This window comes from Panthera uncia (genome assembly GCF_023721935.1).
Source record: "Panthera uncia isolate 11264 chromosome D3 unlocalized genomic scaffold, Puncia_PCG_1.0 HiC_scaffold_8, whole genome shotgun sequence".
NCBI lineage: Eukaryota > Metazoa > Chordata > Mammalia > Carnivora > Felidae > Panthera > Panthera uncia.
This window is the reverse complement of record NW_026057586.1, coordinates 8,097,523-8,121,321: the sequence shown is the minus strand read 5'-3', so window position 1 is coordinate 8,121,321 and position 23,799 is coordinate 8,097,523. Positions and strand designations below refer to the sequence as shown.

The following is a 23,799-nucleotide window of genomic DNA, read 5'->3' as shown; positions in this document are numbered from 1 at the left end:
ATTGTCTTTGTTTTAGACGGGACTTCCAATCCCACCCCCTAGTGAAGGGATCTGGGGGGAGCAACCTGGATCAAAGAATTTTACTGGCTCCTTTCTGCTCTGTTTGAATGCTTTGCAAAAGTCATGTATCATTGGTGGTTTATGAAATGTTTAAATGCAAAAGTCAAAAGAGAGAAAGCACTAGATGCTTACTGCTTTTGAAATAATCTCCAGGCTTTTCTTGAATGACGGTATCATTCTCTGGCCTCACCTATCAGTCCTCACCACATCTTCCTAAAAAAATCCTATGCCAGATATGTAACTGTCCTAAAGGAGAATGTATTTCCCTACTTCTATCCTCTTTTTATGCTATTGTTTCTACCCCTGTCTTTTCCCCATCTCTACTTGGGATTTTACTACAAATACTTTGAGGTCCAGACAAAAGCAAATAAATCTTACCTTTTCCATATAGACCCTTACTTGCTCACTAGATCGTCAAAGTAGACAGTATTTTTGCCTTCCCAGTATCGATTTGGCAAAGTGCCTTACACAGGCTTATAGAACTGATACCGTCTGTGCAAAAAGCATTATGTTTCTGGGAAGAAATTTCAGTTTTGCTATGCTGCCATTTATTAAATTCCTGTAATTATGGTGACTTGGGGTGATAGAAATTGTTCCATGGAAGGAAGATGCATCCCAAGTTATGTTGTTCTTAATTTGTAAGATGACAGCAACAAAAAAATATTATCTGTGCTTAAATGTGAAAGTTGATTCAGCAGTAGCAATAGGACAGGTTGTGTGTGTGTGTGTGTGTGCATGTGTGTGTGTACTCATGCGTGTTTAATGTGCCCCTGTATCAGTTCATTTGACTTCGTATTTAGGGAGTTCTTCATTGGTTTTCTTCTTGGTAAATGATACTAAGTCTTGCAGTGTTCTTTAATCCTGGACTTTACCTCCTCTGTCTTGTGAATCTATGTTCGACATATTTTTCGTATTTTCACATTTTTGTGAAAAATAATCTGAATCCAATGATAGCATCCTTTTTTATGGTGCTATTACTAGAAAAAGAAAATATCTTTTATTATGAATTGTATAAATGATTGTATATTTGTATAAATAGTAGGATGAAAACCTGGACACATCTTTACTTTTGAAGAAAACAAAATATAATAATTGCAGAATACATATAATTCTGAAATTATAATTAGGAATTAAGATTATGTTTCATAAACAGGAATTAATAAGCTTGGGTGGACCCAATCTTGCTCTACATTCAGCATAGACCATTAAACAATCAACATCTTTTGCTACGTATAAGAGTTTATTATGTAGTTGAATCCATCGTAGGGACAAATTATAAAATAGATCTGAGATTTTAAGTGAAAACCATGTGATTATGTTTTAGATTTCCAGAAATGTGCAGGATGGGAAAAACTCTTGTGTTCAGGTCTACTTGTTTGTCAGTGGGCAAAGATGTGAATGTTTATGGGCTGCCTACTGTAGACCCATATGCAGTAACTATGGGATTTCTTAGCCTAGTGAGGTCTCCACTGATTTCTCTGTTCACTGAGTGACAAGTGGCCATTTGTTGGAAAGATCATGGCCTATACTATGTCTTTGCAATACCCACAAACATTTTCAACTACTAAGAGAAGATACGTTGAAAGCAGTTTCCAAATTCCAGCTGGTCATCTGCTTGTCGTCTTGATAATGTTCAAAGGAGATGTCAGAAGGTCGTCGTCCTTGACAATAATTTGCACTCTTATATGAGAGACTTTTTTTTCTTTAGGGCTATAAAAATAAGAAGTTTTTTACAAAGGAATAGTGAAGCACGTAGAGCTTTTAGTTGATAATCTTGAATGCTTGATGTTTGCTCCTGTGACATTTCCTTAGATTTCCTGAAAATATGTATATATACCCTTCGTTGTGTATCTAATAATACAGTGCCTGTTTTTTTCAAACTTTGTGGCATAAGGTAGCCATACGAGCAGAAGTGAGGGAATATATGTTCCTAAAGTGTCTGGGGGCATGGAGAAACCCAAATCAGTCCCCCCAAAATCAAAATATCTTTAAAATCTTCTCTTAAAAAGTTATAATTAATCCCTATTCTCCTTGCTCCACGCATGTACATTTTAGACTGAACATATTCAGCCTGAATGCTAAACTTGCTTTGTAGGGTATCTATTACCCTTGTTCTAGTTCATTTTTTGAGCTAATGGATGCTTTGCTTAGTGTCCACAAGAGTGTTCTGAAGAAGTTGCTGAAGCATCAGTCACCTCTAAGATATTTTGAAATCTTCCAATGACACAGCCCTCCGGGAACCACTGAAGGAACGTGGGTTAAACTTGGAACCTTCAACTCTCAAAAAAATCTGTATTTTTGTCTAGCTCTTCTATTTTTTCTACTCCAAAGTGCTAACAGTCTTTTAGAATAAATTAAGGTAATCTGGGTCTCTCCTGGGTTGCACTGAGTGCCCTGAAATTCTCTTCACAAAACGAGTTAAGCAGCAAGGTAGTAGAATCACACACTACCAGTCTGTTTGCCAGGATCAGCGGGAGTCCAGAAATCTCCTAACCTCTCTCCTCACCCACCCAAACAATAGTATACCCTGGACACCAGTAATGACACATAAGTAATTTCCTACCAAGTGTAGTCGCAACTTATAAGCATAAATGGACTCCTTGTAATGAGAAGAAATTAGAGGGCTCAGTTCCATTTACATTGTGTAGAGGAACAGAAGAATAAAATGGAAGTTTCTGCCAGTATGTAATAAATAAAAATTAAGGAGTAGGTGGAGATTCCAACGCTAAAGTAATGTTAAGCATATGATCCATTTAAACTTGGCACTGAAACAGTGAGTAGAGCTATCCAAGGGGTCCTAACTGATCATTTGGAACCCTGGCAAAAGCGGTTGGCATAAAACAATATGCAGTAGTGCAATCAGAATGTGTAAATCGTGATCATAATGCCTCTTAAACATACCCATGTCAGTAACAGAATCGCTACCAGGTAATGAAGGCAGACTACTTGATCAGAAGTAGCTATCTCATTTTCTTCTGTAATATGTCCCAATTTGTAAATTAGGGGCATAAAAAAATGGTTCTACTTTCCTGTGTTTTCAGTTTTAGCAAGGCTACCTCATAAAATAATGGAAATGTTTTCCTGTGGATAACTGAAGTACAGAAATAATGCAACTCATTAGAATAGAATAGAGCTCATTACTTCAGTTCATTTCAATAGGGATAGCATTTCCAATAAACATTTTCTTAGAATGTGAGAGTAATGACATTTATTTTAATTCTTTAGAGATAAATAATGTTTTTCTATTTTTTGTAAATTCTGTCAAATAAAAACCAAGACCAGGATATTTGGTTTACAAACATGATCATAGAAGTCCAAATACATATGACAATTGTGAGCAGTGAAGTTGGTAAAATTCTTACCTTTCATATCCTAAATCCCTCTTTCCGTAGAGTAGTTCATACTAATCCATAGGCTTTATGTAAATTGTTAGATATTTGTCAAGGAAATAATACATACCACATATGTGTGTATGTATGCATGTGTGTATGTGTGTGTGTGTATGAAATCTGGTTTTATAAGGAAACTATGTATCTTATAGGACCCTTCTTTTAATTATCTTTTATTCCACTTTGATATTTCTATCCTAAAAATGAGTACATTGCATTGGTACAGCTTCATAAATTTTTACAAATCACATTCTAAACCGAGTGGTTATACAACCATTATATTTGGTCAAGTGTGTGTGTGTGTGTGTGTCATATAACTAGAATCAAAAACAAGGAAAAACTAAATATTATCTGTATATCTTGTAATAACCAAACACAAGGTAAGTTTTAACTTGTTACCAGTTTTAATTGTACACCAGTTGTTATTTTATTTTATTTCATTTCCATTTATTTTGTGATGATACAAATAAATGGAAAGATATACCATGTTCATGGATTGAAAGAATTAATATTGTTAAAATGTCTATACTTCCCAAAGCAATCTATAGAGTCAGTGTAATCCGTATCAAAATACCGATGGCATTTTTCACAGAACTAGACCAAATAATCCCAAAATTTGTGTGGAGCCACAAAAGATCCCAAAGAGCCACAGCAATATTGAGAAAGAAGATTAAAGCTGCGGGTCTCACACTCCCAGACTTCAAACTCTATTACTGAGCTTTAGTAATCAGAGCAGTATGATACTGGCACAAAAACAAATACTGGCACTGAAGCTGACACAAATTCTAGACAATGGAACAAAAGAAAATAGAGTGTCCAGAAATAAACCCATGCTTATGTAGTCAATTAATCCACTGTAAAGGAAGCAAGAATGTACAATAGGGAAACGGCAGTCTCTGCAATAAATGATGTTGGGAAAATTGGACAGTTACATGCAAAAAATGAAACTGAACCCCTTCCTTACACCATATACAAAATAAACTCAAAATGGATTAAATAGTTAAATATAAGACCTAAAACTCCTAGAAGAAAACACAGGCAGTAAACTCTTGGACATTAGTCTTAGCAATAGTTTTTTGGATCTGTCTTCTCAGGCAAGGACAACAAAAGCAAAAATAAAGCAATGGGACTACATCAAACTAAAAAGCTTTTATACAGTGAAGAAAACCATCAACAAAAAAAAAAAGGCAACCTACTGAATGGGAGAAGACATTTGCAAATGATAATCTAATAAGGGTTAACATCCAAAATACATAAAGAACAGCTACAACTCAATGTCAAATAAATAAATAAATAAATAAACGAACAAACAAACAACTCAATTTAAAAATGAGCAAAGGACCTGAATAGACATTTTTCCAAAGGATACATATGGATGGCCAAAATCACATGAAAATGCTCATTTCTCTAAGCATTAGAGAAATGCAAATCAAGATCACAATGAGACATCATTGACATTTGACAGCTCACACCTGTCAAAATGGCTACACATTTAACCGGATTAAATATATTAAAACTAGTTTTTTTCCAAATCTAGCTGTGGCTAACCACACACATTTCAGTTAAGACATGTTTGAATTTCACATGCAGAATAAATTTTGAAACATTTCTCTTCTTACCTTGAATATCCAGTAGATATTGTGCCACTAAGGTCCCTACACAGCTGTGGGCACATCAGGAGAGCCACAATATGAGTCCGAGGGGCTCGCCATTTTTAAAATGCAAAGGCATGCCTCATCAACTCTGACTTCACATGCAAGTTATTGAAGGAGCAGCACTGACTTTCTTTTGTTACAATGGTGGATTTACTAGATGGGCAGGTGTCCTCAGAGTTGAACACACTACAGGTTACACCCCAAGTGAGTATGTTTTAATTAGCACAATTATAAGCACTTTATAAAGTGCTTATAATTGTGCTAATTAAAACATACTCTATTTAGGAACACCTGAGTGGCTCAGTTGGTTAAGCATCCGATTTCAGCTCAGGTCCCTATCTTGTGGTTTGTGGGTTTGAGCTCCACATGGTTCTCTGTGCTGACAGCTCAGAGCCTGGAGCCTGCTTTGGATTCTGTGTTTCCCTGTCTCTCTGCGCCCCGCCCCCCAACTCACACTGTGTCTCTTTCTCTCTCTCAGAATGAATAAACATTTTTAAAAAACACTCTATTTAAAAGTAAATAAATAAATACTCTATTCAAAAGTAAATTAATTAATTAAAAAATTAAAAAATTTCTGCCCAAGTCATGATCTCCCAGTTCTTGTGATCGAGTCCTGCGAGGGCTCCGTGCTAATAGCACAAAGCCTGCTTGGGATTCTCTCTCTCCCTCTCTTCTGCTCCACCCCCCCCTCCTTTCAAAGTAAATAAACAAACATCTTAATAAATAAATAAATAAATAAATCCCTTTAAAAAATTATAGGGACATTTGGATCTTGGTCGTCTGCATGTAGCAATACGTGCAGTAATGCTGTCTTCTATTGCTTTTGTGGGCCAGATCGTGGTATGCAAGAGAATCTCCCCCATCAGGAATAAGAACACCCAGTTCTCCGAGCCTTATAATTACATGTTACTTGCTCAGCCAGGTTTTGCTGGTCCTTGATAATTTTGGTAAATAATCCTTCAGGAAATAATAAAAAATGATACAAATTATAGAAAAACAAGAAAATTAGTGTGACATATTAAGAAAATAATCAAAGTCTCTAGGCCACTTGGATCCTACCCACTTTTCATATTAGCTGGGTCTCATTTACAAGTGGCCGCCAAATGCGGCCAGTTCTATTCAGTTGTAAATAGTCCTATCATATATCTAAGTGTATTTTAGCTTGCTTTCTGCAAAAGTATATATTTTTTGTGGTGCTCTGGGTAAGCACTATCTCCCTAGCATAGGTGCCCATCAATGTCATTAGGCAAAAGAGAAAGTCATTACATGGAAATGGATGTCTATTTTCAAATCCAGTAAAATATGGTTTCATCATCATTGTGATTTTTCAGCTCTAAAATCCAATCTTACCATTTCTTTAAATGAAGTGCCCCTCTGGTTTAGGATTATTGGCAGTAGAAGTAGTGACGTCATACATTATGGACTGAAACTTCTACTCTGAATTTCAGAACAGATATGCCAAATAACTAGAAGAACATTTTATTCTTCCTCACTACATTCATCATATTGATGGATATGGTGTTAAAGCGCATTATTCCAGATGTCGAGAAACCTGGGTTTTCATTCCAGTTCTGGCATTAACTGCTTTTGTAACCTTGGACAAGTTGATTCCCCTCTCTGGACTGTAGATCTTTCTTGTAAAATACATACCATATGATAGCTAAGGTCATCTAAGCCTAAAAAATCTTAGCCCTTCAATGTACATCATTCAGAATATGTTTTACAATGGTTGTAGAAATTCTTCAGTCTCCTAAAACATGTGCGAGAGGATATAAGGATATTTCTATAGAGCTAAGAATTTATTTTGAACTATGAAACAGTATGTACATTTTGCAAAATTTAGTAGCGATACAGGAACGATAGCCTGCCCGATTGCCAGAGAAAGAGGAAATAAAGGCAAAAATCTCGGAACAGGATTGCTTAATGTGAGAACGAGAGTCCAATTCTCTAATGCTCGTATGCATTTAACAAATGTTTACAGAGCACCGACTGTGTGCTAGGCAAAGTGCCAGGTTTTCTGCATAACGAAGTTCGTTCATTATACAGACGGATTCACTCAATGACAGCACGTTTGGGAATTTTACCCATTTGGCAGGCAGGATAAATAGAAGGTCTTGCTTCACTCAAAGTAAAGATCTTTAATGAGAAGCTTTATCTACTTTTAACCACCTCCTAACAAGTGGGAAAGAAGAGAGAAACAACTCTATGTATCTGCTCAAGCTAATTTTTTCACTGAGTAATCAAACTGTGGAAAGCTGGCTTGGACCGTGTAGGGAAAGGAGCTAGCTGGCGAACTGTGAGCCACAATCATCCTGTAACTGAGGGCCTGGGGCACTTTCTAGAAGAATGAGCTTTCTGCCTGTTTCCTTCAGAGAGAAGAGAAATGAAATGTCACAGCAATTATCTGGGCAACGGACAGTGTAGGGAAAGCTGGCTGTGGCCGGAGTCCCAATTACTGGATTAAGCAGAGATGAATCCCAACAACTCTTGTCACTTCGAGAGGATCCTGGGAACAGGATGATAGGAGGCATGGAAGAATTGCAGTGAAAGGTCCTGGAAACTCACGAGGGAGCATGGCTGACTTTCTAGGAGTGTTGGGATCCACATTCACGGTTTCTCTAATCCAAATTCTGCTACAGCACGTAAGGAAAAAATGTTGCTGTGAATTTGTCTGTGATGACATTTGCCGAGTGTGCTCCTTCCCCCTCAATTCTAATTAATTTCTTTTAAGATGTGTAAGTCTAACGCATGGATCTGGCAAAAATGACAGCAATTTCTGTCTGGCTTTCACCTGTATATGAGCCTTCTAAGAACATAAGGCTGCACCATCTTCTATGGAACGTTGTCAGCCTGAGAGGCTCTGACGAACGTCAACGCACACGTCCCTCAACGTAGAGTATGCTCTGCCCAACACATGACAGAAATCAATTTCAAAAGACACGAGTCTTGCTCCTGAAATAAAGTTTATAGGAGGATTAAAGTCCCTGGCAACTTGTGGAAATTCCCTATCATGAATGAATTTAGAAAGTGTCCATGTCAAATTAAGGACTAACCACTATTCCAGAGAAGGGAGACACCTCCGGAACCCCAGGCTGTCAAGCCAGCTACGAGACTGAGTCACAATGGCTTGTTATTCTCATTACCCTGTTTTTCAGCAACCTAGAATATTAAGCTGCTTGAGGTTGCAGGACTCTTCCTGAGGGTGATGTCCTGAGCAGAGAGTACAGTTTAGATTAAAAGCATCATGGAGTCCCTGTGGATTTTTTTAGTAAAATTCTTGGAAACCACTCTTCTTACCCGATGACCAGACTCACCTGGGCTATGGAAATTGCACCTGTTGATTCGGTCATTTCATAAAGATTAGTCTATTATTTCCAGTTCTTAATTGACCTCCTGATAGGCATAATTGCCCATGTTCATCAGAAAAGAGTTAGAAATGAATGATTTATACCTGCACAAAACCTACCCCAAGCAACAGGTCTTCTCACCAATGTAGAGGAAGATGACACATGATTTAAAAATTAACTATAAGCATTGCTCTGGTATAATTCTTCTAAGATTCTTTGAGAAAAGAGTTGTATCCTTTTTATGAGAACGAAATTCCACCATCACTATAGTCAGATAATGTTACCCACTGACCCCATATCAAATGTGAAAAAAATAAAACAGATAACTTGGAAAATATGTATCATCGCTTGTTTTATGTTTTTGTTCCATTTATCTGTAAACTACCACATTTAATATCAGTTATGTCTCATTTACTGAGTTGCCTCTTAAATGTAGCTTTCTAATTTTCATTCAGGAAACTGTGAAGTTGTCAAAATGTATTTTCAGGATGTTAATATCTTGAAATGATATGGCCCTTTAAAATTATACATTATACATTAAGGCAAACAAAAAGAGGTAGGAATCTTCTAGTTTGTCGGTTCTAGAGGAAAAAATAACTCAACTTTTTAAATATACTCATCTTTAAAAGAATATAATGAATAAACTTTTTGGTTTGTTTATTGAGATATAGTTGACATATAACATAATATTAGTTTCAGGTGATAGTTATATATACTGTACAATGATCACCAAAATAAGTCTAGTTAACATCCATAACCACACATAGGTACAAATTTGTGTTTTCTTGTGATGAGAACCTTTAAGATCTACTCTCCAGCAACTTTCAAATATATAGTACAGTATTATTAACTGTAGTCACCATGCCGTGCATTATGTCCCACAGCTCATTTATTTAGAACTGGAATTTGGTATGTTTTGACCACCTTCAGACATTTTGCCCCACCTTCCACCACCAATTTGTTCTTTATATGTATGTATTCAGTTTTTATTTTTCTTAATATGATTTACTGTCAAATTGGCTTACATACAACACCCAGTGCTCGTATTCAGTTTTTAACATTAGATTCCACATATCAGTGAGACCATATGGTATTTGTCTTTCTCTGTATCACTTATGTCCCTTAGCGTCACACCCTCAAGGTCCATCCATGCTGTTGCAAATGGCAAGATGTCTTTCTTTTTATGGCTGGATAATATTCCATTGTGTATATATATATATATATCACCTCTCCTTTATTCATCTATCACTGGACACTTCGGTTGCCACCATGTCTTGGCTATTCCGAATAATATGGTGATAGACATGGGGATACAGTTACCTTTGGAGTTAGGGGTTTTGTTTCCTTCAGATAAATACTCAGAAGTAGAATTGCAGAATCCTATGAGAGTTTTATTTTTAATTTTGGGGGGAATTTCCATGCCATTTACCATAGCGGCTGCACCAATTGACATTCCCCACAGTGAACTAGAGTTAATTGTTAGTGCAGATCTCTATAAATGAGGTCCTTACTTCTTCTAGTAAGACTATTTGTATCCCCAGTTCCCCAGCTGGAGGTTATTTCTTTTTTGGACTACTGTAATATTTCTTTCTTTTTGTATGTAACACTGTTTTCTAGTTTTGTTACAAATAATATTACATACAGTTTATTCTCTTGTAGTGGGGGTGGAGTATCTTTTTACTTCCTCACTGTCTCCTGATGATCTCATATTCATTTCTTCTTTCTGTTAATTCTTTCATCAAGTATTTATTAAAACAGACAGTAGTGAAATAGAGTAAGGCCGTTGTTGCCCCCATGAAATTTTCCTTTTTAAATATGATGATTCTTGACTTAGATTTTCAGCACAGTTTATACTCTGAAGTGTTAGATAGATTCATGTAATAAAACAAATTGATTGATTTTTTAATTTGTGTTTGTTTTCCCATACAATTTATTTCTTATTGAGTTATAATTTATGTACAATAAAATGCCTAGGTGGTATGTTAAGATCTTTGAGGTTTGAGATTACACTCAAATAACCACCACCTAAAACAAGATACAGGACATTCCCATCACCTCATAAAACTCACTTGTGGGGGCGCCTGGGTGGCGCAGTCGGTTAAGCGTCCGACTTCAGCCAGGTCACGATCTCATGGTCCGTGAGTTCGAGCCCCGCGTCAGGCTCTGGGCTGATGGCTCAGAGCCTGGAGCCTGTTTCCGATTCTGTGTCTCCCTCTCTAGACTCTGTCCCTCCCCCGTTCATGCTCTGTCTCTCTCTGTCCCAAAAATCAATAAACGTTGAAAAAAAAAAAAAAAATTAAAAAAAAAAAAAAAAACTCACTTGTGTATCCTTCCAGTCAAATTTCACCACCCGCAGACAAAAACTTCCTGATCTCTGTCATCACAAAATCTAAACGTTTAACTTGTTCTCGGAATTCTGCAAATACAATCAGATACTGTATGTTATTTTTTATCTGGTCAGACTCCAAAAATGGAAACAAATCTTTTGAAATAGTGATAATAATTTTTATTTTGTTTGAAATTAAATTTGAAATAATAAAGAGAAATCAACCCACAATGCCATGTTCTATTAAAATTACTAAACTTAAAAGAAAAAGAAAAAACCCTTTGGATTTCTAGACAGGAAAAAAAAAAGCATATGACTTGCTTGTAAAATCATTGTTATGTGAAAAAGAATTAGATTATTTGACTTTAGACAGCAATATCTTATTTTAGAAAAAAATGAATTAACATCGTTAAGACACTCAAAGTAATAAATTATAAACTAAATTTTTATACCCATAAAAGTTGACATTCACTTGTAAATGGCACACACATGTTAAAAAATCGGGGAATATTGTTTTTGTAAGCTTTTACTAAGGAACCTACTAGACAAGATTTAGACAATTATAATGATCAGAAAGACCATAACATAATGACTGGTCATGAGTAGCAAATGTAGTTACTTGTAGAAAAACAACTAAATGAGAGTTAAAATTAGCTCTTTGTGAAAAAATAGCTGTATTATTTATATAGATAGCTTTTAAACATTAGATTATGTTTTCAAATCTCTGGGAAAATTCAGGTTGTCTAAAATGCCGGAAGTTGATCTTACAGATTTTGTGGGACAGGAAAATTTTTGTTGTCTGTTTTGTATAATTTTGGAATCTCTTTGATAAATCAAAACAATACTATCATATGTTACTTCATTGATATTATTAATATGCAGTTTGACAGAAAATTTCTGCTTATTGTCATTTCTAAATGTTTAGGCTCTTTATTATTTAGCTTCTACCCCTTCCTGTTGCTGCTGTTGATAGCTAAAGAGGTGAGAGCATGAGTTTTGAGGCCAGACCACTTTCGTTGGAATAGTAGCTATGCAGTCATGGACAGAAAACTTAACTACTAATTGTCTCTGTCTCTAATGTGCAAAATAGAATGAAGCACCTTTTTAGCAAGTCATTGGCTTATACACTGAATATGATGTTAAAAATCATGAACCCCACTGGGATGCAGGAGTGGCTCAGTCAGTTAAGCATCTGACTCTTGATCTCAGCTCAGGTCTTGATCTCAGGGTTGTGAGTTCAAGCCTTGTGTTGGACTCTATGCTGAGTGTGGAGCCTACTTTAAAAAGCAAAATCATGAACCCAAGTACATAGTTACAATAATTATTACTATTATATACTGACCTGTAAGCAAGATTGATATTGATTGGAGTTGTGAACTAAACAGAAACCCTCCTTCACTTGACATTTATACACTTTTCTATTTTTTTCCCACAATCCATTCGGTTGTCACGAAATTAGAAATACTTACTTTTTTGAATTGTTTTTGTTTTTGTTTTTGCCAGTAGCGATATCCTGAAAACTAGCTGAGAAAGAAGATTGCATATCTTAAATCTGAGAACACCTAGCCTTGCTTTGTAAATAAATGAAGTCATTAACTCTGACTTGACCTATGACCCAAAAGGCAATGAATGGGCTTTGAAAAGTACTTCTCTTTCTGAAATCACTGAAAGTGTCCATTCTGGAAAAAAAGCAAAAAAAGGCACAAAGTGTTTCTCCATCAACCTCCATAGAAAAAGAGAGAACACATACTTCTTGAGCGTTGCTTCAGTATGTCCGATATTCTCCTCACTGGCATCCAAGATCAGAAGTGTCCCCTACAAGTCCATAAGCTGCCCAAGTAAAAGTAGCAACAAGCTTTGGCCATGAGATTTAAATGGAATGGTTTTATCGTGCGGGATCAATGTCTTGAATAATCGGGCTGCTTCAGTCATTTGTGGGAGGTACAGCATCATAAATCTGAGGTGTGGCTCTATCCTGAATGTCCATCATTTCTGTGGCGCCCTTAACGACCAAGCCTCCTATCACACACTTCAGTGCTCCCAGGCTCAGCTGCCATCAGCTGGGAAACCCTCTAAACCGCACAACATGATTCTCCAAGCCATTTGACTTTAATATAAAAGCAAATAAAAGTAATTATAATAGCTGTCTTTCAAGGGGCGGGAGTCCGTTCCCAGTACATACAATTTTAAGGCATCAAATTGAAATCAGCAGGAAGGAAACGTTTTCACTGCAGCTTATCTTCATGGAGTTATTTTGACTATTTTTAGTTTTTTTTTATTTCTGTACGTGCTATAAAAACACAAAAGTTGGAGCCATTCAATTTGGCTTTCCCTTTCTCTGGCACTGAAGCAGTAAATGATATCTAAAGCCCCTAATCTACGAATTTCTTTAATTTCAAAGCATTTTCACATTTTTCTTGAGGTACTTACCAAGCGGCTTCTCATTAAATGAGATTTTAAAATATATTCTATATTACATTTAGTTTCTGCTCTTACACGTTATGTTTGCAAATTGCTTATAACAAAGAAACTAAATCATTTCTGCATTTATTTCGCCTCTGCTGTGTTCCTCTTTTCAGAAATCACTTATGCTTCAGAAATTGCCCATTGTTTCTGGGAAAGATATTAAGTGCTATTATTAAACATGACTCATCCAATGGACTTTATCTGTACACATGTCGTATAAGCTTGCTGTAACACAAAAAGCTTTGTTACTTTATTTTGTCGGAATTGATAATTTGGAGGGAAAGCTTCATGTGTTCATTTGTCTTCTTCAGACATTTTCTATTTTAGGTTCATGGCAGTGTCAGAATGCTGGGTTTTTAAAATGTATTTATGAAAATGGCCTCTGAGAAAACAGGGGGCCTCTTTTTCTACAGTGGCCCATTGTCACGAGTCTGTTACTTAACCTGGCCCCTTGGACTTAACATCCAAACAGTTCGTTCATTCTGGACAGTGGTGATATATGTTGAAGCTGGTAGTGCAGATGTGTGACTGTTTCCTATACTACACTCTTTCCAAAGAACATGATAGATGACTTTTGAAACGTTTGTTTTAATGGTTTTATTGATACAACAGACATGCCTTTGGAATTTTTCTTGTTGGGCAAAATATTTCCATACTGGAGTTGCAAAGAACCCCACACTTCAGAACTTGGAATACAGAAAGCATCTAGATCAGTTATACCCTCCCAGCAGCCCATGAAATTGCAGTCCCAAAATGTGGGTGTGGCCCGTGGCATAGAGGAAGATTAGGGGCTTTGCTGAGGATCAAATAACTGTTCTGCCACATGCACGCATTACGAGATCAGGTAACGTTTTTGACTTCTCTGTACTTAGTTACCTGCATTTGTCCAGTGAGAATGTTTATGGTGTTTATCAGGTAAGGATACAAGTATTGAGTGAGTAAATATTTCTTCTCCTAAACACTCACTCTTGTTTTAGGATAGTCCACGGAACACAATATGGATTCGATTAGCAGAGGTATTATTTTCACTTAATTGTCTAAGGCTATTGTGAGAGGCTGAAGAGTGGCTCCCCAAAAATGTCTCCGTTGCATGCAGATCTACAGAAAGTGTCAGTGAGTTACCTTACATGGCAAAAGGGACGTTGCAGGTGTGACTAAGTTAAGCATCTTGAGATGGTAAGACTACCCTGGTCTATCCAGGCCAGCCTTAAATGTAATCACAGCATGCCTGTAATAGGGAGATAGAAAAGGATTTGGCTCCAGAAGAGGAAGAAAACCTCTCTATTCGACTGTCCTCGGCATGTTTCCTTTCTACCTTTATCCTTGCACCCCGTGCTCACAACATGGCGGCTGTAGCGCTGAGCGTCACGTTCCCTTTCAAGACATGCAGCAGGAAGAACAGAGAAAACATGTTTTCAGGGTGAGGCCTATTAATTTTTTAAACAGTGAAGGAAATCTTTCCAGAATTTCCACACAAACTTCTTCTATTTCATGGGCCAGAAATTTTAACATGTGGGCATCCCTGTCTGCAGGGGAGGCTGGAAAAATAAGTAGGTGGCAAAGAGAAAGGAAATTGCTATGATTTGATTAATCATTATTTATCTTCTTGGGTAAGGGAGAATCCTAACTCCCTGGGGATCAAAAGATTCCCATCATGGATTCTTACCACAAGGACAAAAGGGCAGGGGGAAGGTTCCTTCGGCAATAAACCGCATCTGGCATAGATTGAACTGTATAATTAGAATATTATAAATCACCCAAGAACTATATAATTAGAATATTATAATTAGAATATTCAAGCAACCTACATTTTAAATTGACATATACTTCTGGTTAAAATAATATATGAATTGAAGGAAATTTGGAAAAAGAAAAGATCACTAAGAATAAAATGAAAAATGAGAATAAAAAAAAAATGTTAAATTCATTTCCCAGAGATAACTGTGTTGGTAATTAGGTATAAAGGTATGTCAAATCCTTTTGTTTAGTTTTGTTTATTTTGACTTTTTTTTTTTTTACTCAGTGAATCCTACCTTTTTTTTTTTTTAACTTTATTTATTTTTGAGAGAGAGACAGAGACAGAGCATGAGCAGGGAAGGGGCAGAGAGAAGGAGACACAGAATCCGAAGCAGGCTCCAGGCTCTGAGCTGCCAGCACAGAGCCCGATGCGGGGCTTAAACCCATGAACCTCAAAATCGTGACCTGAGTCAAAGTCGGATGCTTAACCAACTGAGCGACCCAGGTGCCCCTCAGTGAATCCTACCTTTCATACTACCTTTTTAAACAGCCTTTCCTTAGTAATATGTCATGAGTATTTCCCACATCATAAATATCCTTGTACAATCATTTTTAATCGATATATACTGTTTTAGGCAGTTTGTAGCATAACAGATCTAATCAACTCCCACTGTCACACATTTAGACTGTTTCTTATTTGTGTTTTTTGTTTTGTTTTGTTTGTCTTGCTATTAAACACCACAATCTTTTTGTAAGATCTACTCTGAGCAACTTTCCAGAGTACAATAGTAACTGTGGTCACCATGCTGTAATATTACATCCTCAGAACTTGTAACGAGAAGCAAAGCAACTTCTTAAGGTTCCCCAGGAAATCTCAAGCCAAGGTTTCTCATGTTCACGTTAACACATACTCTACCACATTTTCATGTTCACGTAACACATACTCAAACATTAACACAGCTCACCAGTTGGTATTGGTGGTACGTGGGTCATAAATTTTCTCTAACCTTGACTCTGGTGCGTGGTATCTACCAAAGGGAGTAACTGCAGGGTTGGATGAAAATAAAGAATGGAGAAGTTTAACAACAGGATAAGGGCACAATGAATTTCTTCTCCAAAAGTAAGGTGAAACGAGGGAATCACTCTGGAGCAAGCCGTGCTGAATTTCCTTTTACTGTCAAAATGGAGGCTCTGGGCAGAGCAGTTTGCAACCCACTCATTTCACGATTATTATGATGAAGTGCTGTCAAGAAGTCAAAATTTGTACAGCACAAGAGGAGACGCAGTTCCTGTACTTGGAGTGTGTCGAACAGAGGTATACATACCGGTGAGAGATTATGAACTCATCACCGAAGAAAGTATTTTCTTCTCAGAGGACAAAAGTTCATGAGCACTCACACAGGTGGTTTCATGTCACCAGTTTGTCCTTTATAGAGGATGCAGAGAGGACAACAACGGTATGGAGGTGCTCTTCAGAGTCATTGAGAGGTGTCCGTGAAAGAAGCACGGGATGAGAAGTGATGATCCAAGAGATGATATTGACGGCATAATCCATGCGAAATAAAACAGATGTAGCCCCTTTAAAAACACACATGGCCAGGGGCACCTGGGTGGCTCAGTCGGTTAAGCATCCTACTTCGGCTCAGGTCATGATCTCATGGTTCATGAGTTTGAGCCCCGTGTCGGGCTCTGTGCTGACAGCTCAGAGCCTGGAGCCTGCTTTGGATTCTGTGTCTCCCTCTCTCTCTGCCCCCCTTCCCCCCCCACTCATACTCTGTCTCTCTCTCTCAATAAATAAACATTTTTAAAAGTTTAAAAAAAAATACACATGGCCACATGCAAAATAGTTTGTTCCATAATTTTGATTGAACCTTTTTCTACAGCTCAGTAGGCTTAATTCAATACTACATAAAACCATAGCACCGTTAAGAGACCTCTCATACACACGTAGGGAAACAAAAGAAAGACGCCAAGTAGGCCATGGTGTTCTCAAATAAATCCTGATTTAACATAAAGCATATATATGATAATGTTTGAGAATGGTGAGTTAGCAAGCAATACGCGTTTTCCTGAAGCTTTGACTAAGGGTTTGCAGGCTTAATTGAAACTTCTTAGGATACAAATATATGAAGAAACCAGTAAGAAAAGTAACCTGAACTGTGTCTGTCCTTTCAAATAGGCTTTTCCGTTTTATTATTAAGAGAAAGGATTGCATAGTGATTTTCCTTAATTATTAATTATTTGGGTTTTTTAAATATTTATTTAGCTTTTGAGAGAGAGAGAGAGAGAGAGAGGGAGGGAGAGGGTGTGTGTGCGAGTGGGGGAGGAGCAGAGGGAAAGAGAAAGAATCCTTAACAAGCCCCATGCCCAGTGCGGAGCCCCACGAGGGGCTTAATCTCAGGACCATGAGATCACGACTTGAGCCAAAATCAAGAGTCAGGTGCTTAACTGGCTGAGCCACCCAGGTGCCCCAAATTATTTGGCTTTTGAAACTATGGTGTGTGTGTGTGTGTGTGTGTACACATTAAAAAGAAATACTAGGTTCTGTACTTTATTCTTTGCTTTTCCTTCAAGATGTATTGGGCGTATTTCAAAATTTTAAACTGAAATCTATAATCCCATTTAAATGTGCTTTTTATCTAGTCTGTTTTTACTCCTCTAACCTAGTAGAGCTGCAGACAAAGAGAATTACTTGTTCTATTATAATTAGTGTAATAAAGGATGCATTTAACGGTATCCATACAGTTTTTAAAAATCAGTTCTATTTGTATTTTCTTAGATGATTTTGCTGCTAAGTTCTTATTGGAAGGCAGCAGAATAAAATATAAAAACTTTCAGAAGCATGCTAATTCTATTTCTGGATTTGTTCTGCATGTTAAATTTTAGCCCATTTTAAGTTTTAATAATGTAAAAGGTCAAATACTCAATGCAGTGCACTTTTTCGTATCTGCGCTAAATGCCACATTAATCTCAGTGTAATTAATGAGCTTACCGTGTATTTATTAAGCAGGGAAATAGGATTATTTCCCTCAGAACCCATGAACCTAGCAGAATGATAGATAAGAAACATAAATTTTGCACCTGATGCCCTGACTAGAAACAGGCATCATAGCCCAAATAAATTCCTTTTTGGTTGAATTCTCTGAGATCCAGAATTACAGTGTAAATCCTATTTATCAATCACTGTAGTCCCATTATCCTCAACCTTAAGGATCAATATTTTACAAGGCAGGGTAGGTAATTGGAGACTCACATCACTAGGCAGGCTATTATATAACATTATTTTGTTGAATGACAAGCTCACTCAGGAATCGGATTGCATGCGAATTGGCTTCTATGTCTCTACCAATTTCTAAAATGTAAACACTAGCCATTCAAGTTCGGCATATACTTAAATGGAAAATAGACCCAACGTTGGAGTCACATCAAGCTCCCGGCAGACTGCTCAGGAGAATGCTGGTGGATATATTATGAACATCCTCCACCTTAGTCATGGTCAAAAGTGCCAAACGGGGGCTCCTGGGGGGCTCAGTCGGTTGGGCGTCCGACTTCGGCTCAGGTCATGATCTCACGGTTCATGGGTTCGAGCCCCGCGTCAGGCTCTGTGCCGACAGCTCAGAGCCTGGTGCCTGCTTCTGGTTCTGTGTCTCCCTCTCTCTCTCTGCCCCTCCCCTGCTCATGCTCTGTCTCTCTCTGTCCCAAAAATAAATATAAACATTAAAAAAAGTTTAAGTGCCAAACTACATAGTTTTATTGGCAGTTTACTGACAGTGACCACGATTGCTGTTCCCGATCACAAATGGTCAAAACCTAAGGAAACTTAGAAATTACGTAGACCTAAAGTGTGGTCCCCAAGTAGCAACACCAGCATCACCGGGGAAACTGTTAGAAATACAAATTCTTGTGCAGCCCCCCAGCCCCCCGACCTACTGACTGAGAAATTCTAGGGGTGGAGCCCAGGAGTCAGTGTTTAGGAAGTCCTTTGGGTGATTCCGATGAACGATTGAATTCCAAGCAGCTCGGCCTGATTTTGTCCAGTTCTGTGAGTGGCAAGAAGACACAGTTGCTGGACAGGAAGGCCAGAGATAGAGGGGCCCGATTCGGGGGAAAAAAGGTAACATGGGGATGGGGAGTGGGATTCCTCTCATCTAGTCACGCTTCTGCAAACACTGTAGTCAAGTGTGACGCCACAAGAATGAAAGGGGGAAGTGAGCTGGCCTGCCCTGCTCCCTTGGCCACCTGGACAGACCTCGCTCTGCAGCAGACCACGGGCGTCCCGGCACCTGGGACGGCAGGACAACCAGAAAATAAAGGCAGAAGGGAGGGAGGGAGGCCGCCCATCAGCACGCGGTCAGCATGTGAGATCCGGTGCCCTGACGGGAAACCACACAGAAATACAGAGATGCCTCGGCCTTGGCTTGAAGGAAGGGGGCAGGGAGAGGGGACAAGTCTGGCTTTTATTCGCCCCCATGCTGTGTTGTCCCCCTGTGGCCACCAACATGCATTCCTTCTACCAGCTGAAACTCCTCAAAGAAAACGATTTAGATTTTCAAACGCACGGTAATATATGATAGAGGCAAGTGCTACAATTAGCCTTGAAGCCGTGAACTGGGGCTAGGAATAAGGTCTGACATGCGTAGTGTTCATGTGATTGGTGCTGCGACTGTCTTTCTACTAAGGTCATGCTTGGACCCAAGAATACAGTGGCAAGAATACATCATTGAAATAAGAGCAAACGGGGGCGCTGGGTGGCTCAGTCGGTTAAGCATCCCACTCCCGGTTTCAGCTCAGGTCACGATGTCGCAGTTTGTGGGTTCGAGCGCCACGTCGGACTCTGTGCTCACAGCTCGGAGCCTGCCTGGGGTTCTCTCTCCCCTACCTGCCCTCCTCCCCCGCCTGCTCTCCTTGTCTCTCAAAATAAATAAATAAACTTTAAAAACAAAAATAAAAGCAAATAAAGTGACAGGTGACAAAATCTTATAATAATCACACTTTTCTTCTGTATGCATGTAGTTAGGTCGAACTCTGAAATTTCTGATATTTTATAGTTAGTGACCTAAAACCTGAAATTTCATAGGGTTGAGTCTTTCTACCTAGACAGACAGACAGATATACACACACACGTATAGATATATATGTAATTTAAGACTTTTCAATATTTGGTTAAAATTTTATTTTGGTCTTATTATATATTTCGTTGACTAAATATAATCCTCACAGCCAAAAGCTTATCCAATTGTATTTTCTAGCCTACATTTTATGTCCCCTAGGATATATGAGAAATACTCGTTTCTATGGATATGATTATACTCGTTTCTATCCAAAAATAAAACACTATGACTTCAGAAGAGAAAAAGAGCAGAGCCGAATATATTGATTGTAATACCAGTTTTTGAAACAGATCAAACATCTTAATTCATCCTCTATTTAGTGATTTTTTTTAAATCATAAAACAAGCTCCTAAACCCATGAGGAGATGTTCCTCAAACCCACTGTTTCTTACTTGTATCATTGAAGAATCAAATTCCAGACACCAAAGGCATATGGCATTGCCAGGCCCCTTTCCAATCTGATATACGGACATCAAAATGACAGCAGCTTCTCTTATACATCTCTCTGCCAATAGAATTTACCCTTTATATCTCATGGGCGATATGTTCCTCTTCCAAAAAATAGGAACTGTGCATAATGAAAGTTGTGACCACACATATCGTTATAAATTATCCCCATGAGCAAATGAGTGAATTTACTACACAGCCTTAAAGCAGATTTGCAGTGGATGGATTATGGTTTGTGACCAGAAAGGTTGGAGATTTGTTATGTCGGGGCATCTTCCTCCGTAGTAATAAACACAAGCAATTAATATGTGTGGGATATTTACAGGAGGAAGTATCATGCAAAGGACTCTACATGTGTTACCCTTTGTTGAAATTTCTTTTAAAGTTTATATATTTATTTTGATAGTGAGAGAGCGAGGGAGGCGCAGGGAGAGGGAGAGAGAAAATCCCACGCAGACCCCGAACTTTCAGTGGGAGCCTTACGCGGAGCTTGAACTCACGAACCATGAGATCATGACCTGAGCTGAAACCAAGAGCCAACGGAGCCACCTAGACATCCCCTGTGTTACCCTTTGTAAAATACTTTCTATTTAGCCTAAGCCCTGACATAACTGTTATTATTTCTGTTTGAAAAATGCAAACCCTGGGGCCCTCAAATGACTGCCATTTAAAGACGAATAGGATTGAAAGCCAGATCAGTCTACATGCAGACCCTGTACTCTAACTTAGAATTGTCAACTCTCGAGGAGGTCTGTTTCGGAGCTGCTGGTGTGGGAACGGTCCCTGACCACTGAATGCTGGACGAATAAGACGCAGCAGGAGACAAGAAGGCCAGAGGTACACAGAGTCCATCAGCGAGACCGCAGGGTGGTATCTGAGCAAAAGTTACAGCAATGGCGACCAGTAGGAACATAAAGAAAACCCCAAAGGGAAAACGTTCTGCATTCAGTGCTTTATTCACAGACAGCAGAATTCTCACACCTTCCTTTTTGCCCAGGAAGCAGTAAGTAGACTCACAACTTCGATAAACACCAAAGGATGTTCAAATTAAATTTAAAGGTGTTACATTTTAGCTGTTTTTGCACAGTAGGCTTTATTTCAGTGATTATAGGGTCCAATCCATTTTTTTTTTTTTTTTTTGAGAGAAAGAGACAGAGTGCAAGTGAGCAGGGTAGAGGAGCAGAGGGACAGAGAGAGAAAATCTTAAGCAGGTTCCACGCTCAGTGCACAGCCTGACGTGGGGCTCGATCCCATGACCCTACAGTCAGGACCTGAGCCAAAATCAGGAGTCAGACATGCAACCAGCTGAGCCACCCTCATTTCTTATTTCGTGAAACCCATTATACAGCTGGTATAGCCATTCAGCAAACCTTTATGTCTTGAACTGACTGTCCCTCGGGGATAAGTACTACTGATCATTTTGGGTGTGTTCCATCTCATTTAGTGAAAAACTCATTTATTTTAATTTTTTTAATGTTTATTTACTTGTTTTTGAGGGAGAGAGAGAGCGTGCACGTGCTCAAGTGAGGGAGGGGCAGAGAGAGAGAGACACAGAACGTGAAGCAGGCTCCAGGCTCTGAGCTGTCGGCACAGAGCCCCACGCGGGGCTTGAACCCATGAGCTGTGAGATCATGACCTGAGCCAAATTCAGATGCTTAACCGACTGAGCCACCCAGGCACCCATTTATCTTCTTAAATAAGAAAATAATAATAATAATAATAATAATAATAAAATGATCCTTTAGGTTCTTTGTCCCTAAAATCGATGGCTCCAAAATTGATCACAGTCAGTCTTGTCTCGGTTAGTGCAGGCTGCCATAACAGAATACCACAGACTGGTTTAAACAAGAGAAATTTATTTTCTCGCAGTTCTGGAGGCTGGAAGTCCAAGGTCTAGGTGTCGGCATGGTTGGATTTTGGTGAAAGTTGTCCTGGTTTGCAGATGGCCCCCTTCTTGCTGCCTGGACTGTCCTCAGAGCCTGTGGGGAGACAGAGAAACTTCCCTTCCTCTTCTAAAGGCACCCATCCTGTCTTGTTAAGACCTCGCCTGTATGATTCTATTCAACCTTAACTGCACCCTGAAAGCCCTTACTCCAGATCTGCCACGCTGAGGGCTAGGGTTTCAGCAAGAGAATGTGGGGCCGCACTTCGGTCCCGCCCGGTCCGTAACAGCTGAGTTCGGCCCAGGACCCCAGGCGCCGTGTGCTGGATGCAACAGGGCTTCTGTCGCAGGTCCTCGGCCAACATCGGCATCTCAGGGAAACGCCCCGGGTGCCCTGAAGTCAATGACGAGCTCCGGATCCAGGCTAAAACAAAGGCATATTTGAGCTAAGCAAGGCCGCTGAAATCAGAATTCTGAAGGTCGGAGCCTTTTTTTCCAGGACCGAGAACTCAGGAGAGTCGTTGAGGCCCCAAACCAAACACTACCCACGCCCGTCCCACCCAAGTGCCTCCTGAGGCCACCCTCCCCTGCGTGCTGAGGACCGTGAACCGGGGGGACCTCGAAGCCTCCCGAGTCCTGAGATGCCGCCACGGGCCGTGCGTCCCGCGCCAGTGAACCGGCCGTTTTTGCAGCCGCGGCTTTCCCCGGAATCCCTGCGGTTGGCAGGACTGCTCGCAAAGCAGCTGCGCTGTGTCCCGAGACACCTGAAGCAGGAGAGAGGGGTGGCCGCGCGCTCAAGGCGGGTGGGTTTGTCCGTGGATGAAAGCCCTGAAGAGACGCGGCGAAGGACCGGCTGCCGTGACCGTGGAGGCTCAGCAAGTCCCAAGCCCGTGGCGGGAAGAGCAGCTGGGGCTCCAGGACAGGACTGGGGACCGCGTCCGCCAGCAAAACGTCCTCCCGAGGGAATCCTCAGCGCTTCGGCTGATTGACCGAGGCCCACCCAGATCCTCTTCCTTCCTGCGGACTCGGATCATACCCATGAAACACCTCAGGGCAGCGCGTGGATTAGCGTTTGAGTGAACAGGGGGCGCTGTAGCCGGGTTTACGCACGGAGGGACAATCCCGGCCTGCAGGCATCCCTGGGCTTGGAGAGGCCTGCCAGGCCGCCTTGAGGCCACGCCGTGAAAAGCTCCGTGGTCACTGCCCAAGGAAACACTGGAAGAGTCACGACCCCGCCAGGGGGAGAAATCACCGGTAGTCCCACCCACCGCAGGCGTCACCAGGGCAATGGGAGTGCTAACTCCCATCTGGCCTCCCCTCCAGAGACTGTTGGAAGGGCTCAGTAGAAGTGTGTTTAAAAATCCCCAAAAGACAAAAGT

At 39.6% G+C, this 23,799-nt stretch overlaps 1 long non-coding RNA gene across 1 annotated transcript; it reads right to left on the bottom strand.

Annotated features, from left to right (window-relative positions):
• Positions 1–22,390: 22,390 nt before the first annotated feature.
• On the bottom strand, positions 22,391–23,193 carry LOC125914394 (uncharacterized). The gene is made up of 2 exons (XR_007455293.1): positions 22,631–23,193; positions 22,391–22,517 (listed from the first exon to the last, which is right to left on the bottom strand). It is a non-coding gene; the product is annotated as an uncharacterized LOC125914394 (long non-coding RNA).
• Positions 23,194–23,799: the final 606 nt, after the last annotated feature.